The 14,873-nt window shown below is 47.2% G+C and overlaps 1 protein-coding gene and 1 long non-coding RNA gene across 3 annotated transcripts in view; one reads left to right on the top strand and one right to left on the bottom strand.

Annotated features, from left to right (window-relative positions):
- The window catches only part of LOC135914717 (chondroadherin-like), a 660,669-nt gene that overhangs the window by 592,767 nt on the left and 53,029 nt on the right, over window positions 1-14,873 (bottom strand). The gene's annotated exons all lie outside the window — the stretch shown is intronic.
- On the top strand, window positions 453-4,012 carry LOC139055528 (uncharacterized). Its single transcript, XR_011511831.1, has 3 exons — window positions 453-580; window positions 718-881; window positions 3,889-4,012. It is a non-coding gene; the product is annotated as an uncharacterized lncRNA (long non-coding RNA).

Below are 14,873 nucleotides of genomic sequence, written 5' to 3'. Positions count from 1 at the left end.
ACCGATTCAAAGACTGAGAGAGAGAGAGAGAACAACTTTATTGAAAATGCCTACAGAGTCGGTTAGGCTCCCTCCACGCAGGGAGGTCAGGCTTTTACCGCGACGCGGCCACTACGTCAGTCTCGTGCGTTGTACTCCTCGAGGTCTTGATTCGTGCTACTTCCGCGGGTCCAAGAGGGCCGCCGCCCCCTTCCTGGGGGTGCTGTCCGCCTTCTCCTCGATTCCGCGCGGTCGCCGCCACTCTAGAGCTGCCGAGACCTGCTGTATGGCCTTGAGTTGTGTCTCTTGGTCATCGCTCCTCGTTGCAGCCTCCAGCTGCGGCGGGATCGTCGTCTTCTCGCTGGCTTTTCGCGGATTTATGCTACATTCAAAGACTGAACGAAAAAAAAAGAAAGAAGTGTCAGATGCGTCCGAAGGCGAATCATTCAAAGCGATAACAAGGTTTACCTTTGCGCTGAAAGCATCTCAAAAGGATGACAGGGTGAGGAGCGTTAGGAGCCAAGGTGAGGAGCCAAGGACGTTACAGTTATCGCACCTGGAGAGTGCAGGAGATGGGACCGAAAGAGTACCGTCGGCAATGGTAAGCATTCAAAATATTTGTCTTCAGGTCCATCCCGGTGTGATACGCACACAGCTGCTGAGCAGGAACGCTCATGCGTGTGCGTACAGCGCTCAAACCAGCAGTGATAGTCAAAACGCTGCCCTGCTTGTGCGCAGAGTCGACTGAGCGCAGCGTGACGGCACGTCCACTTGGTTCCATCTCCCTTTTGGGACAAACGCCGTTCGCGTCTCTGAAGGCCTCCTAATCTTCCACGCGCAGGAAGCGCATGGGCAGCAGCACGACAAGGCTAACGGCTACGGCGTGTAATTGTCATTGAAATGTAAGCGTACAGCCATGTTAATACAGTTTCTACATTTGAAAGTATCGTCACAAGCACTAGCCTGTGTATATGCTTGCGTGTTTGAAGACAAGAGAGAAAGAGAGAGAAACTAAGAGGGAAAGGTTGGGAGGCAACTCAACGGCTAACTACTTGCGGATGATTGTTCTGTGTTACCTTACCTTTATTTTTCCTTTTTGTTGTATTACTGAACTATTGCCGAATCTTTAGCCTTGTATTTTTCTAAAAATGTCTATCTTTCATGTTCATTAGCTTACTTTGTGCCTGCTTAGAAAATTCCCAACTTCTTCCCTCCTCCGCCTGCCCCCGCTTATTTTCTCTCACTCTGCATTCAAATATATTCTAAACTTCTATTCTTTTTCACTTTCTTCTCTTTCTTTTGGTGCCCTTCCTTCTTTTCCTAATTTACCTACTTCTATGTTATCCTCATCTCCCCTGTCTCCCAGATCTACACCGTCAGCTTCCTTTATTTTTCCGTCCAGCTTTTCTGGTGCTTTTTTTTATTTACTTCCCTACACCCACACCTTTCCTTTTCCAGGACGTCCCGTCCATGATTCGTAAGGTTTGTGACCTTTACTGAGCATTTAAAGTTTTCAGGTGTACGTTATTCGTTATAAAAATCTTCCGAAATTATTTTTTTTATCTCTGTACATCTTCACATTCCTGCTTTCCACTATCTCTAGGGTGCTGTACGTCTACTTCTACCCGTACCCTGTGCTTGCGGAGTCACTACCTCGCATCCCTACTCATTCTCTCTCAGTGCTTGGGCAATTTCGCTGCTTGTTTCTATACCGCCGCCATTCTTCTCTGTCGTCGCCGCGTCCCCGCCCCCTTTGCTATCCTCATCTCGTAGCACTCTTCAGGGCTGCGATGTGGTTGCCTTATACTTTACGGCCTGATCGCTTTCGTTATCCGTTCACGCCGCTGGGGCTTCTAACCGTGCACGTGGACGTACACTAAGGTCCGTTCCGGCGGCGCCGGTGAACGTCTTCCTCGCCGACACGGTCCCCGCCGCTACCATGTCAATGAAGTCGCCGTTTTCTCCCAGTGGCGGGGGTGTGCCGGCAATTAGCTCTGATAAATGGGGCATCGGTGGAGAGCGGCCGCAGTCAGTCGTTATCACCATTACCCCTAACGATTGCTTCGCTTCCCGCCTCTCCCGATTCCGGGCTCATTACGGTATTCTCCTCAAGTGCCTTCCTTGTTCCGCCTTTCTTCCCGAACTCTCAGCATCATCGTGCCCCTAGTTAGCACCACAATGCGCACTGTCCACTTTGCTCCCCCGACAGGAGCGCGTTGCTTTTCTTCTGTACCTTTCGAGTAGCGTCGTTTTCGGGAGAGAGGTGTATTTCGGTGTACTTCCCCACCGGGCTTGCTTCATTTATCAACGTCTCGTCGAGATTCATTGCTAGTTGCGGCTATCGTTGTTTTCGCGTTGTTATTGTCCTATCAAGCACGTTTGCTACATATAGATGTATTATCTAGTGTACACTATAATACAGATCTACTTTATGGTATATTGTTTATCAGCGTCTCTAACGTTGCACAAAAACAGATATTTAGTTCACATGTGACAAGGCAATCAAAGAATACGCCATAATGTAGGAACAGATCCTGCGCATATATTGGCAAGACGGAAGCTCCGAGATTCGCTCGTGTTTGTTCTCTATGTCTCATTGCGCAGCTATACCTTGTGTTCGCTCCCGTAACTGCTTGTTTGCAAATTTAGCGTCACTACCAAGCAAGCGGGGCTTTACGTATATACACAGAGATGCGACAGCTGACCTCTACATAGCCGCAGTTCAAGAGACAGTTATTGCGTGTTCCTCGCCACATATTTCGCACCGCAACTATCCTATCATCATCACCAGTTATCATCATATCTTTATGTCCACTGCAGGACGAAGGCCTCTACCAGCTATCTCCGATTACCCCTGTCTTGCGTTAGTTGATTCCAACTTGTGCCTGCAAATTTCCTAATTTCATCACCCCACCTAGTTTTCGGCCATCCTCCGCTGTGCTTCCCGTCCCTTGGTCCCAATCTTGTAACTCTAATAGCACACCGTTACCTGCCTTACGCATTAGATGGCCTGCCCAGCTCCATTTTCTTCCCATAATGTCAACCAGAATTTCGGCTACCCCCTTAGCTCTGTGATCCACACCACTCTCTTCCTGTCTCTTAACGTTATGCCTAACATCGCTCCTTGCGCGGTCCTTAATTTGTTACCGAGTTCATTTGTTAACCTTCAACTTTCGGCCCCTTATGTTAGCATCAGTGGAATGCAATGACTGTCCACCTTTCTTTCCAACAACAGTGGTAAGCTCCCAGTCAGGATTTCGTACTCTCTGCCGTATGCACTACAACCTATTTTTATTCTTCTGTAAGTTTACTTCTCATGATCAGCGCCCCCTGTAAGTAATTCACCTGGATAAACTATCAGGTCATGAGCTATAAACTGCTGGCTCTGCCCTCTTTTGAAGTTATTCTATCACCTCGTCTTCGCATCCGATCTCGGCGCCGCGCCCACCGGGGGAACTCGATGGTGTACTCTTCCTGCTGAAGGCACGTGATGATTTGCAAGATGATATCATAGTAAATTCAATCAAAATATTCATGGATTAGAGTAGAGAGCAAATGTCTGTATATAATGGGGTTTTTTTTCGAATATAGAGCAATAAATATAGCTAGGTTGTTGTTGTTGTTGTTGTTGTTGTTGTTGTTGTTGTTGTTGTTGTTGTTGTTGTTGTTGTTGTTGTTGTTGTTGTTGTTGTTGTTGTTGTTGTTGTTGTTGTTGTTGTTGTTGTTGTTGTTGTTGTTGTTGTTGTTGTTGTTGTTTCCTCAGTCTGGCATGGTGTCTACACGATCAGTCAATGAAGACCTTTTCAATAACCTGAAGCTTCTCAAACGTTCCTTTTCCTGCACTGCTTAAGACCTACGAAAGCATAGTTGCCCCTTTTTTTCACACTCATCTTCTACTGTCTCTTACAGTGCGGTGCCTTTCCGCTATCTTGAAAGGTAGCAGGAGTGCCCCTACGGAAATCGGCTGCTCTCATCCTCTTCGCTATGTCAAAAGTATTTTGATCTGTAATAAATCCCCTCCTTTCTGTTAGTGCTAAGAACGTTTTAATAGGTTAACAGCATGGTTTTGAATCAAGCCACTCCACAACAATGAAGTTGGTCTGATTGAGAGCCCATGCTTCCAGTATGGTACATAGTAGAGGGCAATTAGACGTTATTTACTTTGACCTAAGTAAAGCGTTTGATGCAGTTTGCCATGAGCTTCTGACTACAAAGCTAATCCAATTGGGCGTACCTTATTCCATCACTGGCCTGGTATCTAATTCCCTAAGCAATAGATAGTGATTCGTTGGCAATAAAGAACAGAGCACTGTTAGCCATGATGTCACTCGCAGAGTTGCATAAGAATCCGTTCTTGGCCCTCTTCTCTTCCCACTATTCATGAACATTTCTTCAGCAATTCAACACTCTTCATTCATTTTATGTGCCGACAACTTAAAGCTATTTAAGACCGTCAACCATGTTCACGACTGCAGTCACCTCTCAAGCTGGTGCAGAGACAACAAGCTGCCCTTAACTGCTTCCTAAACTATGTTATTAAATTATACGCGGAAACACATATTGTCCAATTTTCGTAGACTCGTCGGGATGCTCCAATGCCCAGGGTCGATGAAATGAAAAGTATTGCTGTACTTCGACAAAACTCAATGCTTCTCTTCACGCGCTGAATATGTGAAACAACGGGGCCTTCGCGCTCTTGATATTGTTTGTCGTATATCCCATGACTTCCACTCCCCCGTTTCCTTTTTGAAATTGTATTCTACGGTGTGCCTTCCACTACTAGAGTATGCCTCTGTAATTTGGGACGCACGCGAAAATCTAATTTTAACCTCATTGAAAGCGTCCGAAATAAACTGATACCTATTCTCCAGCACTGCTTTCGCTGTTCTGGCTACCATAGCTCAGCCCTTTCATATATACCGCAACTCACAACTTTACATTTATAGCGCATTAAATCAGACATTTTTTTAAAACTTTCTCTATAATGTGATCCGTGATACAATACATTGCCCAAAGCTTCTTGATCATGTGTAATTTTTCGCTCCACAAAAATATACCAGGCAGTGTTCCGCATTTCTTGCGCAACCTTGTTGTATTAGAGACTGTCCTATGGCTCGACTCTAAGAGACATGTAATAAGTATTCTGCATGTATTAACATATTTCGGGGTTCATTTGCCGTGTTTTGTACATATGTAGATAATCATGTTGCATAATTAACTCCCTTGTATGCCTACCTCCTCGTATTCTGTTTCCCTATTTGTTCATCCATCTCGCGTTGTTTTGTCTACCCCATTTATCTTCTCTGCACATTTTGCCTCACGTGTTAATTTTTTCCGTGCACCAGTACGGTGGCTCCGTACCTGCTCGTGGACGTTATAATGAACACTTTATTTATTTATTTATTTATTTATTTATTTATTTATTTATTTATTTATTTATTTATTTATTTATTTATTTATTTATTGTTACAGCGAAACTATCTTTGCCTACCATGTCATTGTTTCACCTGTGTCGGTCGGTCACTGGACCGGTTCTCGCCAAGTAGATTCCTCCTTACATTAAAAAGTAGAGAGAGGGAGAGAGAGAAACACGTCCGGCTGCATGATTCGAACTTCCACCCCCAGCGCAGCAGCCTGATGCTCTTAGCATTACGCCGCAATCTTAGTTTCTGATTATTATTTTTTTTTTGCTCTCTGTCCTGCATTGAGAAAAACACAGTCGCGTTTTACAAGCAATGAGGTCTAGGTAAACACAAAATTAGTACTCAGGCCGGCAACCACATACATCTTACAATGACAAGCACAAGATACGTTTGGCAGCGGCATAAGCTGGGTCAGGAGGTCCTATAACGTAAAACTATTCCAATCTGTTTTCATTCCAATGTCTTAACGATAACTTTACGTAACCAAGGACGCGACCTTCGGCCTATAACCCACAGCGCTCTTTGAAAATACCAGTCAAACAAACGCCTCGATTATAGGACGTCACATTGAGCATTTTTTTTAAATATAGTTGACTGACAAGAGGTGAGCAGCACTCTCATTTGGGAAGGGTTCAGGGTCAGCACAGTGAAAGTAGATAACTGGACGAGGAGGGTGGTGCCTGCGTCTGCGATTGGTCCGCTTCTCGTTACTTAGCTTGCGGTGGCTGATTGAAAATCATGGCGGCATCCAACGGAAGCTTAGAAAGGCCGCGAGGACGGATCCTCAGCAAATAAGAGTTGGCAAAGCGATCTCATATATACGTGCCCAAAGGGCTCAATAACGTTATACTGACACGCAAAAAAAAAGAAGATTGTTATACGCAAATAGATCCATGCTCATCGGCAGCTCCCCGGCGAGAACGATGGGCAGCTATCTTCTATTCCTTTTGGAAGGGAGCACTCTCCGGCTATTAAGAAAGGAATTCAGTTTTGCATCTTTAACCCGTACACGTCACTTTGACGCGGTGAGCTTTCGCGATTCTGTGACGTCGCGTGACAGACAGGGAAAGAAGGAGAATGTCCAAAAAGGCATCAAATCAGAAATAATTATTTTTTTTTCTGTCGTTCGGAAAAATTGTGCATAATGAGTGTATACGTATCATATAAAATGGGGCGTTTTCGCTGTTTTCGCCATGTCGCGGGACAGACAGGCGAAGGGTGGCTGGCGCGAAAACTTTTTGACCAATTGCGGATGGCTGATTGCAGAATTGGAATAGAAAAGTTTGGAATATCCTCAAGTTATAGCTCCCAAGATCTACAGCCTAGGATGCAATGGCCCTTGTGTGGCGCCTGTTTCACTTTTAGATGGTCGCCACGGGTTGATTAAGATGATCATTTCTATACTACGACACATACCCTAAATGGCCGGGGTATTGGCCATGAAGCAGTAGGTACATATTGTGCCAACGCCAACTACAGATCCTTAAGATGATCGACACCTGTTTATGGTGATTATGAATTCCGTACTATGGATTGGACAAGAAGCATGTCCGCGTGTTGAATAAAATGATGATTTTCATGCAATGACACATACCAACAGCGGGCGGCTGACCAACAAGCGGCGGGTACAATGACACATGCCCAGAAGGGGGGAGGGATCGCCCAAGCCGCGGGTGGTGCTTGTCGTTCCACCAATTAGGTCTTTGCGAATATTTCCGTGTGTTGATTACGATTATGCTGATGAATAATATGAACTCCGGATTGGCCAAGAGACGTGCCTACGATCCCACATAAGGATTGTTTCCGCGCACTGACGCATGCCCACACTGGGGGTCGACCAAGAAGCGGGCGGTACAATGGCCCACTCGCATAACGGCGGAATAATTGGCAAAAAACTCAGGTGCTACATATCCTGCTTTTTGAGATGACTAGCTCTTTGAGATGATCGACGCGTGTTGATGATGAGTATAATTTGCACACTATGACATATAGCCGCAGGGAAGCGGCCGGAACGTTTAAAATAAGTAACAAGAAAGGAAGAAATACAGTTTTGTTTTCAAATATGTTATTAACAAATAAATAAAGTTTCCTTTACGCCAAACACGCAGGACTGAACTGACCAAGTGTATAATAGCGTTTCACTAACCGCTTCACCAAAGCTTCGCTTTACCTAGATTCCCACGTGTGCGTTGGATCTCAAAACAAAATTCTTAATGTTATTATTACGCGCTTTACTTTTGAGACCCAAGGACGGTGGAAGCTTAAGACGCCAAGCGGGGCTACAGATCCCTGCTCGAAGCCTCGTCACTCCTGAGTAGCGCATTTCGAGCCCGCGTGAAGCTCAGTGTGCGCCTTAAACTTTAGAACTCCTCTTTTAAAATTCTCTGCTATCTTCGGATGCACGCGGCGCCGTTTCATTATTCCACATTCGTCTGTTGGCAAAATACCCACCATCAAAAAAATGCCGGTTTGCTATCACCGTTTCCGCCGTGCGCAGCTCGAGTTTCAGCGTCGTCGTGTTGAATACAACAATAAAAACAGTACGAGAACGCGGAATCGCATCCCAACAACGGCGCCGTCGTCAACAGGGAGCGCAGGTGGGGCTATAAATGCCAAAGCGGAACCCCGCTACGTTCGCGCGCAAAAGATGTTATTACTACGAAACACGTCCCAGCGAAACAGCGCGCTGCGGCGTTTGTCTCTATTTGTTCGGCACACGCGATGGGATCTGGAGCAGGTTGCAGTGCATCCAATGTATCCGCGACAATAGCTAAATGCGCGGGAAGCACCTGCTATCTTTCCGTCATTCGCGACGGCGTTTCGAACAGATCCGGGACGACTACGGCGACACCAGACGCACGGACATGTCTTCCGGTGTAATCTCGGATGACACACATCTTTTTTTTTTTTTCTTTTCGAGAAGCGCGTGACCAAAAACAATGCAGGAATCAGTTCCTTGGCAAAGAGGCGAAGCATCGATTGACATTAAACTCCCCGTCTGCGCCCCATGTGGTCGGTATTGTATAGCGCCCACTTTGGCTCGGATGATGCGACCCTACGCCACCTGGTCGAGCTCGCCGACAAGATGCCAGTCCGCTTTCTGCCGTCGCGACCACGCCCCAGAGCTCATAGGTCACGCAAGTCGAGCCGCGAGTTGGCGACTTTTCCACAACCAACACTTCGCTCGACATGTCTAGACAGCGCCAGCGTTCTTCCAGTCCGCGCGCTTCGTCCTTTTCTCTCTACACTCAGAGGAAAGCCCTGAGATGTCCTCGTCGACACCGGCGCTCAGGTCAGTGTAGCGCCTCCATTCCGGACTGACCACCAATCCAAGCTTCGCGGACAGCCTCTGTGTGCCGCTAATCCCTCCACCATAGCGACGTATCCGCTTCGTTCGCACATAACCAACGTCGGATTGCGTCGCACGTTCCGCTGTATCTACGTCACCGCTGACGTCATCGCTGTAGTCACGCGGGGTGCCGCGACGAGTCCATTGGCTAAGGGCAATGCGAGGCTCGCTGAGAACAGCCGTGTTCGGCTTACGTTTAGCGCGTGGTAGGCACCAAAATCTGAAGTCGTGGCGTCTACGCAACATGCAAAATTAAAGTTGAACTGCGCGCCGCGGTGAAATTTCGAAGGCGGAGCGTTGTGGACACACCCAACTCCGCCGTAGCCTTCGCAGTGCAAGGCACTGAAGAAGAAACGGGAGCGCACAGCGGATGCCATGTTTGATTACCCATAACTACGCTTCTACTGAACGCGTTGAAGTACTTTTTGCAACAAAATATTTCTGACATGGCCTATTTTCACTCCAAATGCCTTTCTTCAGTTTGATAAAAAGTGGTTCAGGGCACCTTTAAGTTCAGAACCAGTGGCCTTTCTATACATCTTAAGGAAAGTAGTGTAACTGAACCTCAAAAATTTGTCTCTTTATAACTCAAATGGCCTATCGGTATTTTCTAAACATCCGACTCATAAGCGGCTTAAAGTGTGCCTCAGCGTATTTTCACAGCAACTAAAACAATGGCAAGTCTCTTGATTCCAATCAATATTCAGGCACAGTCACCGCATAGCTCCTTCCAATCTCAGCCTTTGACGTATTTTACTGCGCTGGCAAGCACGAGACCTTACGAAACTCAGAGATTATTTTTCCTTCCTGAACTTGAGTAATCTGCAAATAGAACAACGTACAACTTGCACCATGTTAACAGCTATAAATTACTGTCTTTACGGCCGTTACTGTTACTCTAGAAGAAAAAGAAAATGGCTATGAAAATCTTCTGGCTGCATTTCGTGTCGCAAGGCTACTTCTCAATACAAAGACTTCTGCATCATCAACGTCGTTATTTTTTCCTCCTTCCTCTTTCGTGCGCCTCAACAGCTCAAGCAGACCGTGACCACCCGCGATAAGGATATCTTTCCACTTCTCCTAATTAGAAGCTTGATTAATGGAGGTTGCGCAAGTAATAAAATGCTCAGCCCGTTCATCTTCGAGATTACACAATTCTCGATGGCCCCGAGACAAGGAAAATAAAGAATATCTGTCGGTCCACTCAATCTCTTCGTCTAGGTATCAACCCTTTTCTCCTGTCGCACAACCCCGTGACGCCATTAGTGTGTCTGTTTTGTTTTTTCTTCTTCCTTTTCCAGCCAAGCGAAATGGTTCCAGAAGCTCCTTACCAATGTTTAGCTCCGTTGTAAACTCACAGGCAAGCATTCGGAATAACGAGAAGCACTCCTCGAAGTTTTACGCTATTATTTCCCGGCACGGCATCACTTAGTCCGATGGCTCTACAGGGACGGGCTGCGAGGCACAGCAGCCGATGTGCGCACGCCCGTCATCAATCAGCGCCGCCTGCCGGACGGCATAATTCGCGATCAGCCGCCGACGTTGCCGCACATGGCGAGCCTTTTTGTACGCGTACGACGCAACCCTTTCCTAAGAGCGGCCGACCGGCTGCGCGACGTCCGTCAGCAACGCACCACGAGGTGCTTTTCTGGGGGCCATTAGTCGGATGGCAACGTCGATGGAAGGACTCGCACGGAGTGAGCATACGGGTCCGCATCGACTAAGTCCCATTAACCCGGCGGCAACGAACGACAGACTTAACACGTTCCCCATTTGCATACGGGCGTAGCAAGACCGAGGAGCGGAGTTAAAGAAGGGGGAAAGAGAGAGAGTGTGTGTGTGGAGACCGGCTAACAGGACTGCCGTCTGTACCGAATGTAGAATGAGCTGTCTGAGGCTGGCAGCGTGCATGCAATGCAGTAAAGTGTAATTCTGGGCACAGCGACGGCAGCGCCTCATGGTTTTGCATAACTGCACAAAGCAATGTTAACATCCTCCATGTCATGCGCAGAATGGATGGTCACTGTTCGCTAACCGAAAGCATAAAGAAAGAAAGAGAAGGAAGGAAACGGAACGCTAAACACATTTAGCTCAGCGTTTGCAAGAGCCTATCGTATACGCAAGGCACTAGCGGGCAGAAAACTGCGCATGCGCTTAGCGTAATGGAAGTGCGAGCGCGTGTTTACGTACGAAACATCGCGAAGCGAGCATTGCGGCGTGACGGGCCTCGGGGCACTCTGTGCAGCGGCATCCACTGGCTAACGAGACTGCGTACCAGCATGGCAAAGGCCAGCCGATTCGACCTCAATTCACGCTCCCTATACTTGCCTGCCACCGTGACGGCAAAGAAACAATTGGTCAGATCAGACTTAGCTTAGTCTCATCTCCGGCTGCAGAGGACAAAGCATCGGCGATGACTTGCGGTCACTGCATGCTGAGAACAGCTGTTTGTTTTGACGCTGTTAAGCCCAGCATACCACTATGCCGTGAAACTGTTTCCATTTCTGTTAGCACGTTGTGCCGCATCATTTCTCGATGGCGATGCGGAACCCCTTTCAGCGACTGCGGTGACACTGCAGTGTGGTTGAAACGTCAATTTCTCGACTCGTACTTATTACAGTCTAACACCTTTATAGCAAAGTGCTTGGGACCTTCATATATATATAGCGAGAGAGAGAGAGAGACTCTTTATCAGAAAAACCGATTTTCGCCAGCGCGTATGCAAACGCTGGCATGCTACTCTATATAGGGATGGTGAATGGTATTAAAAGATTACAGGGAAGAGCGGAAAAAAGGTTTTTTGAAAAAAGAATAAAAGTAAATATGAAATCCTAAAGTGGACCTGATACTACTATTTACAGCTGAAATGAGGGGTAAAATTAGGCTCTTCTATATGAAACGTTGAATCTTTAAAGCTTTCCGATTAGGCCAATGTCTGACAGGTATGGGAAGAGTAAATCCAAAACCCGCCGCTGTTTTGAAGGGCTGGGTGTTGGACCTAAGATGCTGGGTAGCGTTAAAGGACCGTGGCGAATCATTTCCATTTGTCGCTCAAAAAATTATATCTCGTCCCTGTAAGCGGGGACGATATATATGTAGTATGTACTCCACAGTCTCTAAGCTGCCACAGTTATCACAGCAGGGATTAGTGGTACGCCCTATACGGTGCAGATAATTGTTCGTGTATGCCACATTCAGTCGAAGACAAAAGTACAATGTCTCTAGGTGTCGAGAAAGTAGTCGTGGAATTTTCGATCTCACTTCTGGATCAATATAACGCAGATAATGATGATGAAAAAACTTTATTTATCCCTCTTTAAAGGGAAGGGGGCAACGGAATAGAGGGTGGGGGGAGGAACTACTTGAAGTAGGCCTCCTTTATCCTCTCAGCCCACTCCAGGATGGCCTCCTGAAGATCGGGCCTGGAGCTGCGCAAGACGGCCTCCCACTGCTCCTCACTAGATATTAATTGCTTAGATATTAAATGGCGGGATGAATGCGGTGGAGGAGGTAAGGGGACGGAAAGGTGCGAGTCTGCAGCTGTCGCCACAGAACTTCACACCTACGCGGGGATTTGCCCATGAGTGGCGGAAAGGTTAAGCGGTCTAATCGGTAGTGTGTGCAGATGTCGTGGTAAGTAATAAGTCGATCCCGCGCTGTAAACAGCGCCTCCTCCGTGGCGAGGTCCGACGCATCTGATGCCTGAGCCCGGACTGTAAATCCTCGGGCACTGGCATGAGCCGCCTCGTTTCCGGCAAGGCCCGCATGCACGGGAGTCCAGATTAATGCCACCGTTTGATGGAAAGGATCGGCCAAGAGGAGAGAAAAAGCTGGCTTAGAGACCCTACCCACTCCGAAGGTATATATGGCTGCTTTGGAGTCGCTCACCATAACTGGTGAATTTGGAATTGTGAGGGCCAGGGCTATGGCCGCTTCCTCCGCCTCCCCCGAGGAAGAGCCAGGAATTGAGGCGGCCGCAGCGACCTGGCCGTGATAGTTAATGACTGATATTGCGTAATGATTTCTGTTCTCATATTCGGCGGCATCAACATAGAGCACGTCTTTAGATGTGGAGAATTGTTTTTGGAGAGCCTTTGCTCGCTGCCTCCTGTGCTGTTTGTGATGCACAGGGTGCGTGTTTTTAGGAAGTGGGGGGATGCAGAGGTTCTCGTGTATGTGATGTGGAATGTTGTATTTAGTCTTGATGATGGGTGCCGGAGTGATAGAAAGAGTTTGTAGAATGTGTCGACTTGTTGCGGTGTTAGAAAGTCTGCTATATTGGCATGTGAGGTGGGCTTCTGTGAGATCAGTAAGTGTGTTGAAAGTTCCAGTAAGCATTAGCCTTTCAGTGGAGGTACGTATGGGGACCCCGAGAGCGAATTTATATATTTTGCGTAAAAGAGTGTCAATCTTATCTGATTCTGATTTAAGGAAATGTAGATATGGTGTTGCGAATGTAATCTTACTTATAACGAAGGCCTGAATCAAGCGGAGAAGTTCGGCCTCCTTTAGTCCGCCATGTTTATTGGAGACTCACCCTCGAAGACGCAGGGTGTGATCAACTGTGGTGTGGAGTGTATGTAGGGTATATGTGTTGAGCCGGTTGCTTTGAATGTGTAAACCGAGCACCCGGAGCCTGTCCACTCTAGTAACGTGGATGTGGTTTAGGATTACCTCTATACTAGACATGTGTTTTCCGGCCCCCCGGTGGGATGGCAGAAGTAGCTCGGATTTTTGAGGGGAGCATGTGAGATTCATAGCCCCGGCATGAGCCACGACGGCGTCTGCTGCGGCCTGTAGAGTGTCTTGAATCTCTCCGTCGGAGCCGCCAGTCATCCAAAGAGTGATGCCATCGGCGTAGAGTGAAAACTTGAGATCGGGAATAGACCGCAATGCTTGCGCCATCGGCATCATAGAAAGATTAAAAAGAAAAGGGGACAGCACTGAGCCTTGGGGCGTGCCGTAGCTACCTAAAGCGTATGAAAGGGATTGCTCTGTGCCTATGTGTATCGTTGCGGTATGGTTGGACAAGAAGGTACATATGTAGTCATATGTCTTTCCGCCAACCCCAATGAGATTAAGCTCTCGGAGGATGGCGGAATGTGAAACGTTATTGAAGGCTCCGTGGAGGTCCACACTGAGAATTGCTTGCGTATCTAGACTGCTATTGGGTGTAATGATGTCATGCTTCATTCGAAGCATGATATCTTGGCATGAGAGACATTTTCGAAAACCTACCATTTCTGATGGATAAAGATTGTTGTGCTCCATGTATTTACTGAGTCGGTTGAGGATGACGTGTTCGAGTGTTATACCTAGACAAGAGGTTAGTGATATAGGCCTGAGATTAGAAGTGTTGAGTGGTTTGTTTGGCTTTGGGATAAAAATTACCCTGGCGTCTTTCCACGAACTAGGGAGGGTGCCAGTGTCAATGCAGTGATTGAAGTACGTTTGGTGAAGCTGTAGGTTCCAGATGCAGTCTTTTTCTTGATAGGCATATTTTTTGCCATATTTGAAGCGTCGGCTTCGGTAAAAAATATTCTTCCGAAATTTCGGTATTGGAGTCCGTTTCGGCCAGCTTTACCCGCTTTTTCGTTTCCCGAAGTACCGGCATGGGCAGGTATCCGCTTTAACCTGACGCAATGCCCAGCAATCTTAGCTTTGTGGTGAACATAGGAAATGTCAAACGCTGCTGGTTGGTTATTGCATCACTTGTGCCTGTCCACATGCTTTGTAGGGCTGCTTTCTAATCCGTCGATATCAGCCATGTTTTTCGTGGCTGCTGTATAAGTACCTACACAGAGGCCTCCGTAATGCCATATAGCTCAGCTGACGTAGATGATGTCGCTCGCTCAAGACGAAACCAGAATCGTTGTCCTGTAGAGGGCAGAAAAAGTCCGCACGATGAGTGGTGTTGAGTTACAGAGCCATCTGTGAAAAGGTGCGTTGTGGTTGCGTATTCTTTGTGCATATATTCCAAAGCTTGCTGATGTGTCTCTGCTTGAAGCATTTTACTTTTCGCAATGAATCCAGGAATATATGGCCCGGTTTCCAGTGGTGACAGTGTCTAGGGTGATATGTTTCGTGGCGTAATTTGTGATGTCTGAGCTGGAGTCAAAAAG

Source organism: Dermacentor albipictus, chromosome 2 (genome assembly GCF_038994185.2).
Source record: "Dermacentor albipictus isolate Rhodes 1998 colony chromosome 2, USDA_Dalb.pri_finalv2, whole genome shotgun sequence".
Classification (NCBI taxonomy): domain Eukaryota; kingdom Metazoa; phylum Arthropoda; class Arachnida; order Ixodida; family Ixodidae; genus Dermacentor; species Dermacentor albipictus.
This window is presented reverse-complemented; position numbering and strand designations above follow the sequence as displayed.